Here is a 12,345-nt window from a genome sequence, read left to right on the forward strand (position 1 = left end):
GTTATCCTCCTCCTCCTCCAGGGATCAAATCCACATCTGGTGTAAGATATCATTTGATTATCACAACTGAGCTACACTAATTTATTGAAATTTTGCATCTGTCTTTTTATGCTCAGGAATGTTTTCAGGGTGCATGCTACTCAAGATCTGATGCAATCCTCACTGGCACCCACACCTGGATCACGACAGGTTGTCTGAATTCAGAGCTATGCAGCAAACAACAAAACCATTTTCTCTTCCAATGCTTGGCCTTCTTAAGAGACTTTCATAGCACAACTCCTCTATTTGGGGTCTGGCAGGAAAACAGCTCTGGGCAGGTGTAAAGGAAGCTTGGACTGGGTCAGGAGAAATATGGCCAAGAAAGGAAATGAGTTCAGTCTGGAAAAGAAATTAGGACAAGGACATAGGGATCAGTAAGCCCAGAAGTGGGGCTGAAGCTGAAAACAAATGGAAGGGGAAGCCCAGAAAGGATGCAGCAGAGATGATCAGGGGGTGAAGAGGAAACACACATGTACAGGGAATAATTAGGTGACTGTGGTAATGAAAAGGAAACAAAAGAATCCAAAACAACATGAGAAAGATGTAACACTTTTTTTTCCCTCAGGCATAAGCTGAAAGCTCTTTTTTTCCAAAGAAAAGGAATAAACGGCATCTGAGCCAGACTATCTGAAACTTCCTGTGTGCATGAAATTTTTATAGAATTGTCCTCATTTGCTGCCTCTGGTCTGAGGCATTTCATATTCAGTGGCACAAATATGAAAATCATTCAAATCACAGATCACTTAAAACATAGAATATTCTGAACTGGAAGGGACCTACCAGGATCATCAAGTCCAGCTCTTAAGGGAATGGCCCATAGGGGTTCAAACCCAAAACCTTGGTGCTGTCAGCACCATGCCCCAACCTGCTGAGCTCATCACACAGGATTTAGACTTATAATCTATTGCTAATAAATACCTCTAAAACACAAGTTAGATGCTTTTCTCCTGGTTGTAGGACTGAAACACTGCTCCCCAAGCACCTAGGGAAAGACTTGCTTTTAATTTGAAAATAAGCTTCTTCACTGGAATGTTCTTCGTGCTTCTGAGTGGTACATCTGACAGTGAAATATCTTCCTGCAAGAACTATTAGAACATATTAAAAATGATCACCTCGCAAGCTTTTGTTCATAAAAATGAAGAGGGACTAGGGGGAAAAGAAATGACAACTTAAAGAAAAGACTAGAATTTAAATTCAGTTCATAGTTTTATAAAGCAACTCTGAGTTTCTCAAGAGCAAAGATTGTCTCAAGTTTCCAATTGCAACTCAAAATGAACATCAAAATGAAGTTAATCCAGTCATCCTCCTGCTTCTGATCAATTGCACCCTGGATCTGATGGGAGACAGAGGTGTTGGAAAATCTAAAACAAGCAATTACAAAATGCCTTCAAGGCAGCCTCTGGTTTAGAGGGATTTCCTGAAGCAAAATACTTGTTGCATTGAAACTCTGCTTTTTTATATATATATTTTTTAATCTTTATTATTGTTCCACTGTTAATAATCTGCATAGGGAAGAAGGGAGCTGAAAGCATTATCTGAAAAGGAGAAAGTCATGTTTGAAGCTGTGCCTTACAGCAAGAAGTTATTTCCAATTTATGATTCTTACATGTCATATTTCCTGGTGTCTCTTTGTCCAGAAGAGGATGAAACAGGAAAAGAGAAACTAAATGGAAATGAAGTAATACCATTTGTAAGACAAAAGCATACCATGGCAGGAACTGCTTTACCAAGATCATTCCCTTCCCAAATATAAATATAAATCCCTCAAAATTAGAAGAGTTAGGGAAAAAAAAAAAAAAAAACACACACAAAAAAAAACACACAACCAAAAAAAAAACCACCAAAAAAACCCCAAAACCAAACAAATACAATAATCCAACAATATAATAATATTAAGAGGATCACCAGAATTATTTAATTAGGAAAAATACTCTATTTTCTCTTGTTCAGAATTAATAAACTGTTTCTGGAATAAGCAGTAAATAAACCCACCACAAAGCTGATTTCTAACAAGGAAAACTTCAGCTTGTTATTTATGTTTGGTATTTGTAGAAGTGAAAACCACAAGCACAGAGGCTCTTGGCAAGTGCAAGAAGAGTTGGTCCAGCCACCAGCCATCATTTTCTGCCTTGCCTGGAGCTGCCTCTCAAGACACATTTTCTAATTACATCAGTCTCACTGCTTTAGAGGGGACTGCACTGGGGACCTGGGGCTACACCCACTTTTACATATAGTAGATGGATGTGCATTTAATTTCAGTGATATTGGGATGTAGCTATTTATTTGGGAGGAGTTCTGCAGCAAAAGCTACAGCTGATTTCTGATGCAGGTTGTTCTATCAGAATATCTTCTTGATGATTACCTGCCTCAAAATGTGCTGTTTTATCCAGGTCTTTTCCCTGAACAAGGCTGCCTTTATTCCCAGAGAGCACTCATAGGAAGTCTGCAGATGATTATCTTGTACATAGCAGTATTCTGACATTTTATCAGATTAACTGGATATGTCTACTTGAGGTTTGTTGGGTTTTTTTTAATTAGGGCTCTGAGACATAACCATAAATAGGGTAACCTGAGCACTGGTGGCTCATTCCAGGGTACGGGGGCTGCAATTTTAAAACAACCTCCCTCAACTCAGTCCAGTGACAAACTCTGATAAATAAACCCATTACACAGATGTATAAATAATTATTTTGTAGTTATCCAGCACCATCCTCCCTGAAGAGCAGTACCAGCAGCAAAGTACCTGAGAAGGGCAATGCTCAACTTCTTGTCCCAGTGAGGTGGCTGATCTGAGCACTGCACAGCACCTTTAGGAACAGCAGGAACATACTTAGGCATCCCATTTTTTGCATTTTTGATGAGAGTAGAAGGTCCCCAGGGATCCCTGGCAAAGCTGATGCAAGCAGCAAGCTGGGAATAGAGATACAAGCAAAGAGCATCACCTGGAAAAAGCACCTGGTGACCTGACAGCACCAAGGCACTGACCCCAGCACAACCCAGGCTTCTCCTGGGACAAGCTGCACGTTTCAAGAGAAAACTGCAGTCTCTTAAAAAAAAAACTTGATGCCAACTATCTCAGAAAGTAGGCCCTTGCACTGGGCAGATTAAATCCTAGTTGAGTTTTCTATGTGCTTAAGGACTTTGATGCATCTTCATCGTGCATAAATATACAAAAGGCATAAATAGAAGGCTTGGTTAGTGATGGTGCTCAAGCAGAAATAGAAAACAGTCTTTGGAAAAACCAGCCTTTTGGGTGGAGCTATATCCACAGATATTTCTGAGCCCAGGGACTGCGAAGCTGCCCACAGCAGAGCTGACTGCAAGGGTTCACCCAGAGGTGGGCAGATGCTTTGAGGAAGGCATGGCAGACAGACCAAAATCGACATGTTAGGTGGCACACACAGACCTAGCTAAGAACAAACCACGTTGCTGAAGCTGGCAGAGTCACACACACACACAGGAACATGCAAGAAAAGGTGTCAGGGCCGAGCTGCCTGACTGAACAAACCCCACGCGAGGTGATGGGGCTGCAAAAGCCAGCGTGCAGCAGGGCAGAAAAGGCCCCCACAGAAAGCCCTGAAGGGCAGCAAGGTGGGCATCTTGGCAGGATTTTGGAGGCTGCCTTGGAGGGCAAAACCCCTTTGTGTTAGTTCAGGACAAAGGGGAAGGCTGGCTGGGGAGGCAGGAGGTGACAGCTGCTGTGGCAGCCCCGGGCTGGAGGCACAGACACCAAGGCTGCAGCCCTGCAGCTCAACCCAGGGCTCTCTAGGAGGGTTTTGTCCCCTCAGTGCCTTGCACAGAACGCTGACACAAAGCCAGTTATTAGGTGGGGTCTTTTGTCAGTTTTCCTGTATGCTTTCAGGGAAAGAAAGGCAAGGAAAAAAAGAGCCAATTGTTAAAACTCTCCCATTTTCTGCAGCTTTACTTAGCGCAGACCGAATGGTTTTGTTTCCGCTTCCCTTGTGTGGCTTCTCTTGTTAGAGAAACCAATTGGAAATCATTAGTGGAAATAAAAGCTAATGGGTTTAGTCATTCATATGCATCAGTCACTGGCTATTTCATAACCTGCTACCTGGAGCACTGTTAGTGTAATTTCCAATTCTCTGATGCTGTCAGCCCCTTCGGATTTGAACAGCAGCACTGGCTGGTGAGGGCTGAGCCTCCAGCTCTGCCCTCCTGTCCCACTGAACCCTGCCAGAGAGAGGATAGGGAAAATCACACTGAGGGGAGGTGCAAGGCTCACTTTGGGCACACTGGTGTCTAACACCACTTCCAAAGCAATTCAGGACTGATCAGTGCCAGCAGTGTGCAGACCAGCAGGCTCAAGGCCAGAGCTTTCTCCAGCAGCACTTGGAGACCCACTGGAGCAGCATCCTCCCCACGAGGTTTGGGCACATTGTCACAATTTTCACTGCTAACTTGAGTCATTCTGGGATGAAAAGGATGCCTGGGCAGGAGAGCAAAGTCTGTGCTGGAATCAGTGCCAGGGATGCAAGCCCAGAGGGGTTTGCTCCCCTTTCCTTATAGAAGGCTGCTGAGGAACAGCAGCCTGGCTGTGCATACAGATGTTCAGAGGAAGCCTGTCACTGGCTGTGCATACAGATGTTCAGAGGAGACCTGTCATTGGCTGTGCATACAGATGTTCAGAGGAAGCCTGTCACAACACCAGAGTGCTGCAACCTTTCCTAACATGTTTCCTTAATCCCATGATTAATCTAATCAGATGGGATAAAAGCCAGAAGGACTTCAAATATGTGCACTCATTGCCCCATCACTGTTCATCAGGGCTGGGGAGGAGCAGCTATGGAGGCAGTTTGTTTCATTACAATCCCCTGGAAATTACACCTGGATCTTGCCTTCAGTGAGAGAGTCACATGAGAAGAAACAGCTTTGCCAGAAATAAAAATAGACAAACGTTTCTCCTGGATATATTTTCAGGGAATTTAAAGATTAATCCCGAGCAATTAACTCCTGAGAATTTTAATTCCCCTCCATGACACACCAACCCATAAAATGCCTGGTTCCTTCTGACACCAGGAAGGGATAATTTCTCCAAAATTATAGTGACTGGTCTGCTTTCATGCATATTATTTAATTCATTGCTTTAAATCTTGAGATTTAAAGTGCAGGTTTTTTGCTATGAAATACAAGATCTATGATGCAGATGTAATTTTCTTTCTTTGTGCGATGCTTTAAAATGCCACTTGCATGTAAAGAAAATGTATTTTTCTCTACCTCACTAGACTTCCACTCCAGCATGAATTGACTGCACAATTAAAATTAATTTATAAGAGCCACAATTTTTTTCAGCAAAACAAATGTATATGAGGCATGCTTTTCAAAGAACACTTTTCCTGTTTCATCCTGTGTACTCTGTACATAATCTGTATTCAAGATGTAGGATATTTTTCTGTGCCTCAGGATGCATTTGAAGTATTTTTAAAGTAATTATGCATTATTATGGGATAGGAAATGGCAGTTTCCTCTCTCAGAGCTGTCTGGAGTTCAGGATTGAAACACTACAGTATCTTTAAGTCACTGCTAGTCTGATCTGAAAGATCATCTGTTTCCCCTCAACAGTACAGGCTCAAATACTACCCCAACAATGTGCTTTTTATTTTCCAAACTCATCACCACTGGCATTTTTTTCCTCCAAGTCATCTTCACCGATTTAAGATGGTAGATCACTGCCTGCAGCAGCTTATCACTGGTATGTTACAGGCAGAATTCATCCACTGATGCACAAGCTATTGAAGGATGTCACTGCTGCCTGATGGCAAAAACTTTGGAGTGGAGCCCTGTACAGCAGGCTGTAGGTTGAGCAAACAGCCAGCCCTTCTCACAGCGAGTCCCACACTCCATGGTGTCAGAATCCGTGGTATTGATGATTCTGAGATTGTAGAAATTCTCTGTCTTTCAGCCCCATTGCCAAAGCAGAAGCCATAATTGGTCTGTGCTGGTTCCAAGGTTGTTTATTCTGTTTATCTCTCACATGTTCTGCTGCCCTGCCCAGCTCTGTCCTGCAGGGCAGCGTGTGGGGCTCTGCCCTCAGTGGGATGTTACAAACATTAAATACCAGAAACTCCCTGGGCTGGATTTACAATAATGTGCCAATATCTGTCACCTACGTTGGACAGTGTGTCCCCAGCCTGAACCAACAGAAAAATGCCAACACCACAGTGAGACATGGAGGGCATGAAGAAGGAGGAAAAGGACAAGACACACCCAATTTCCTCCATCTTGTCCCCTTTGGACCCCTAATCTAGAATCCTAAAATTTTACTTTTGCACCTGTGCCACACTTAATTATTACTCATATCAAACACTCAGAGCTTGTAATTCATCCTGTAAGATTGCAAACTCTTTTCCATGGCCAGAGATCACAGACAGTGTCTCTGGGGGCTCTGTCCAGGGGGGTTCCTGATTCCCTGCCAGGGTCCCAGGCATTCCAGGGCAGCCAGAGGGAAGCCCTGGATTCCCACAATGGGCAGAACTGGAGGTGTTGGAGTCCCAGACAGGCGAGAGCCAGCCAGCTCCCCCTTAGCCATGCAGTTCAGGGCAGGTGAGGAAATAAAGGAACACATTTGCAGCATCATTTTGGGACTGCGACCTGCAGAGTCTCTATGTGACAGGGCAGACAGGAAGGTTGCTTTGCTGTCTGAGCACTTAAAATCCAGACTGTTATCCCAATTACATGCATTTTTAAAAGTCCATAGGCCTCTCACAGGCAATTTCATGGAGAGGGGAAATAAAAGGGGGAAAAAACAGCCTAATAAAATACATTAATTGTGACTCTTTTACCAAGCATCACTAATTAATCCACTCAACAGCCCCATGGGATAGATCACTGTAATACCCCATGGGTAATTTGTCAGTACATCTCTGCTTTTCTCCAGTTGTCTGCCCAATCCACAGAAATAATTGGACTTGAGCTTGGACATCTTGCCTCCCCAAAGTGATTATTGATAAATCACCCATAGTCATAGCATGATAATGGCATAAGGGATTAAAGAGTTCCAGTTCAGGAACATCTCTATTCCTTCAAGTTCACAGCCCCAAAACGTTTCCCTAATTACCCTCAGGAGAAAAATGACCTTGGAATTCTGTATTTGAAAGATGCTTTTCAGTTAAAAGCACAGGAAGACAGAGGTCTTGTGGCATAAGAAATACAAGAACAAAATCAGACCTTAAAAATACCTTGTTCCATTAAGACAACCCAGACCTCACCAAGATTTCTCTCATGATCAGGAGCTTGCAGGAGTAAGGTCAAAGTAAGCCTGAGCTGCAATTCAGACTCTGCTGACCAGGGCTCCTGCAGCAGATCTGCCCTGTGTATTCCAAGCCATGCAGGGCATCAAAGAAAAGAACTGCAGCTCATTCAAACAGCTGCACCAAGCTTGGCAAGTCAGCCAGTTCTGCCACGGACCAGCAATGTGGGATTTTACCCAGTTCCTTCAATGCAGACTTCTCCTGAATAAAACTATACATTATTTGGCAGACACTGATAACAGAGCCCCAAATAATTAGCTTAAGCAAATGAGCTACAGCTATCTTGATCAAATATGATTAAAAGAGCATACACTTTTTGTGTAAGGTTCTGAACACTAAGTAAGCTTTCTAATTTACCATTTATTGGTTCAAAACCAATATGCTCACTCTGATCTGGGTGAGACTGAAGAGCAGAGTGATATTCAGCATTGGGCTGCCTGTCAGCACTGAGCCCAGTTTGCATCTCCCAGGCTCAGGGCACCTGTCTCCAGCAGGAACTTGATTTTGCAAAAGCCATTATTCATTGTGGTACCTCTAGCTCAAGTCCCAGGAGATGTCAGCATGCATATTGAAGCTTCATTGAAATAGACTTATAATTCATATTTGGAGGGTTACTTTGAAGCCCCAAGGATGACAAAAGAGAGACTGGGCTATTCATCAGCATCTCTTGGTACTGCTCTCTCCAGCAGAGGCATAAGTAATGAATGAGTAGGAGCTCTGTAAGAGGAGAGGAATGAGAGGGGAAAACCACTGCACCACAGCCTTGTTCTGGAGCAGGATCAATGCTGGAACTGGAAAGCAGTTTACATTCAAGTATGACCTTCCAACCTTTTGCTGCACTGGCTACATCAAAGAAAGATGCCCTATCTATGATGATTTACACAAATAATCAAATCCCTAAATTTACTGGGGTTTTTCTCCCTTTCATGTGCTGCCTTTGATGTTGCAGCCTCCCTATGCAGGTGCAATAACAGCCTTGGTCAAAAGCTTGCTGCCAGAGTTCTGCATTGCAGCTGAATGTCCCAGCTCTGACTGGCCTCTGCAGGAAGGCATGACAGCAAGAGACACCTGGAAACCCACCCAGGGCATGGGAAATACTTTAGACCCATGCAGGAGACCAGGTAGTAACAATATTCAGCTCCTTGCTATTCTTTGGAGTGCCATGGGACAGCTGACAAACACAAGCTCAGGGCTGCAGCACAGCTCATAGGAACATCCCTTGCCAATTCTCTTCCCCTGACATCCAGTTTTACTTTTAGCCAACTGCTAATAACTTTCATTGCACAATGCTAAATATTGCACATAAAACCAGTTACTCTATTCCAAAACCATCACAATCAAGTAAGGCTTCTTTAGCTCAGAAAACTATCATGAGGCAAGTCCTGAACAATAGGAAGCAGCACAGCAGGCGCAGGTCTGATTCAGACACCCCAATGAAATCTCCAAGTGCTAAGTTATTAAGACATTTATATATATTTTATGTTAAATTTCTAGCTACCAGAAGTCCTCTGGGAGCTTGTCTTTGTTCTAGGGGTTCCAGAGACTAGCTGGAATATGCATTATTTATTAGACATGCATATCATGCATGATAATCTTAATGAGTTAAGTATAATTGTTCCAGACAAACAAAACATTTGTTTAAAAACTGGTCTAATATAGCCACATTTCACCCTGAAGAAAGACATTAAGTTTTCTTATTCTTTATGTAAAATGGAAGGAAGGGTTTAGAACAGCCAGTTCAGTGGTTTGGTGGGGGACTTTTTCAATGATCTTAAGAATAGTAAAGTACCCTGTAACCTATGTTTAAGAATTAATAAAAATGCAAATCTAGGTTTGATACAGCAAAAGAAATGTCAATGAGTATTACTCGTACTCCTAGTCCTAGAAGATGATATTTATTCAATCAAATTAGGGTCATTTAGGTGTAAGGAAATCATCACTTAGAAATATTTCTAAATGCATCAGAAACACCACATACAGTTAATAAAAACACCTACCAGGAGCACACTTGTCTACAGGAAGTAGAAAGCAATCAATAATTTTTACATTCCTTTTAGCCACTTACATTTGACTGCATAACACATTTTAAAAAAGATCTTTACCTAGAATTTTCAATACAACTGCATTTTGACTTTTTTTTTTTTTTGTAGGGCACAAGTGGTGGTTTTGTTTTACAGAAGCAGCCTCTCCTTAGCATGAGGAGCTCCACAACTCTGACCACAGCTGATCACAGTCCTCAGCTAATACAGACAACCGGAATCCCCTCAGAGCTGCTAATTATCAGTAGTGTCCTGCCAAAACTAGAATAGAAAAGACTCTCCATCAATGGATTTTATAAACCCACAGAATTTATGGCATATTTCTTCCTCTAGTGGGATTCTACTCTTGATTGATTTTTCCCCGTGTACTCCAAAATTTACTGGAAGTTGGCTAGTGTTTCATTAATTTCAATTCAAAACCTATGTAAAAATAAATCCTGCAGAAGATGCAGTCTCTGTAGCTTGGAGACTCAGTCACCTCAAACTGCTGGGCACAGCTCTGAGGTTACATTTCTGGATTTAGCCATACTCCCCTGTGGCATTAATGCATAATATATAAGGGTACCTGAGGCAGCATCAATTCTGCACCAGCTCCCAATGGTGGCTGGTTGTTTTCTCTGTTCTTTAAATTAATCCCCTTTGTTTATCATTTTACATAACACTCATATGTAAAATATGTTGTCTGAAGCCCTCTCCATTCTTGCCTTTTTCCTTGTAAAAGCTTTCATCTTTCTCAAAACCAGCTGAAAAAAAAACCCTGAAAATAAACAAACAAACATTGAAAACCAGTTGTCCTTGCTCCTTCCTCCCTACTTTTAATTATTCCCCTTTTTTAAGTCTGCAAGAGCATGAGGTGGTAAATGCAGCCCTAAATGTACTCAGATTTTCAGGTATTAGCACTAAAGTAGAGAAGTAGTTCATGGCACAGTCCAGGAAAACACCAACTCACCACAATACACAAAAGCTTTGGTCTCTATACTTCAGTCAGCAAAGCAGCAAAATTTTCCCATGGTTGTTTTTAAACAGAAAATGCTGGAGAGAGAAATTGCATGGAGCCAGCCTACAAAGCACCAGCTCAGTTTGCACTTCTGATTCAACAGGATGCCCAACCAAATAGCCCAGTCTCCTTAAATGACTTCTCAGAATATTTAAGCCATTCCCCGCAGCTTTCTACTCATTCCCTTCAGAGAGTGCTCCCATTTAATTTCTCCTTGTCACAGCTGAGATGGCCACAACAGATAGAGCATCACTGCACAGTTTCAGAGAGCTTTAAGCATTCTCCCAGAGTCACATCATACCTCATTGGAAGGCTTCAGGCATCTGCCCACACAGAGTAACACCACTCCAGAAGGCTGAAAGCACCTGCCCTTCCTGTCCTTCAGCCCAACCTTTTATCCCCTGATGTTGATGCACTGCCCCTGTGTGCCCTCTGCTCCCTTTGGTGGTTGCTCAGTGCCCCTGGGCACTCCCTGGCTCATTGCTGTCAGTGCTGCTCACCTGCTGCTCACAGCTGTGCCCACCCCAGTTACCACAAACTGTGCCTACATCCTCCCTCTCTCCCAGAGCCCCCAATGGCCCTGTTGCTTGCCTGCCCTCCACACCATCCTCCTGGAACGAGCCTGAGATCCTGCTGGAAGCCACCAGCTGTGGGAATTGTAGCAGGACCCAATGGGAGCCAGAGGCTCCCATAGAGCACTGCCTGGTGCCATGCTGCTGGAACCCCATCCCATTCCCATCCCATCCCTGCTCCCAGACAGAGCTGGGGAGGAAAACGTGCTAATGTGCATTTAATAGGTTTCACACTCAGGTCTTACAGCTCGTTAGTGACAACTGCAGGGCAGCAGGTCCTCGGTGCCACCTGCTCCCTTGCAGGAGTGTTTAATGCAGGTGTGGAAGGGTTGGGGAACCTTGGGCTCATTCACAGCTCCTCCAGGCCAGCAGGCAGGCAGCAGGAGGAGGGGGTGTCTGCAGCACACACACCACAGCCTCCAGACATCCACTCACTGTCCCACTGCTCTTCAGTCTTGGAGCCGGGAGCAACAAAAGCATTCCTGGCTGTTGCTTTTAATCAACAATTACATCAAACCAAGCAAGCGTTTTTTGGTAACTGAAAAATGCCTCTTGGCTTACCAGCTCAGCTCTTTTCCTGGTGTGTTTCTCATGGGTTTTTTTTTGAGTTTTCTCTCAAGGTCAAAAAAACGCCACCAGCAATATTAGAGATAACCCCATGTCTCCAGCAGGGTTCTAAACCAAGTTCAGCTGCTACCCTTTCATATATTTGGTATTACCATTAGCACAGTGCAGCAAGAACTTGTCCTGTAAGCTCATTTCTATTCCTTTTACTTTGACTAAGACCTTGAAGAAAGCATACACAAGAAAAAAAACATATTAAGTTCAGCTTTTGCAAAGTCTTGGAAGCAATTATGGAGGCATGGAAGTGTAACACTAGTAAGTTACACAAGGCCAAGGGGAATGCTCCACTAATAACAAATGTTGAAGGGACTGGAAAATAGGCAGAGCTTCAGTAGATTTTATTTGACTACACAATACAAAACTCATCATCAATATTCCCTGTGTAGCACTACCATTCACACTGCAGTGCAGATGGTTCACATATTTTAAATTGTAATTTAATTACACTCTTCATGATCATACTGTATTTGAACTCAACAGAATTGCTGTCATGTTTCTGCAAGCACTTTATTGCAGAAATATGACTTTAACCACCCTTCCCATAATTATCTTTTATTTTTATACATCTTTTGCATCATTAGAAAAATACAAATTAAGTACAGAACATAGGCCTTGGAAATTTATATTTGCAATAAGGCTCTGTTGCATTTTTTTAATTCTATAGGATGGTTTACTAAAACTGTTTCATGGCTTAACATCATTAAGTCAAGAGACCTTGTAATCAGTAGTTACAAAACAAAGCAGCAGTACACCTTTCCTTTGTCAGTTAAATCCTGGATTTAATCTTTCCACATTTTATCTGCAAC

This window comes from Lonchura striata, chromosome 4 (assembly GCF_050655825.1).
Source record: "Lonchura striata isolate lonStrDom1 chromosome 4, ASM5065582v1, whole genome shotgun sequence".
In the NCBI taxonomy this organism is placed as follows: Eukaryota; Metazoa; Chordata; class Aves; order Passeriformes; family Estrildidae; genus Lonchura; species Lonchura striata.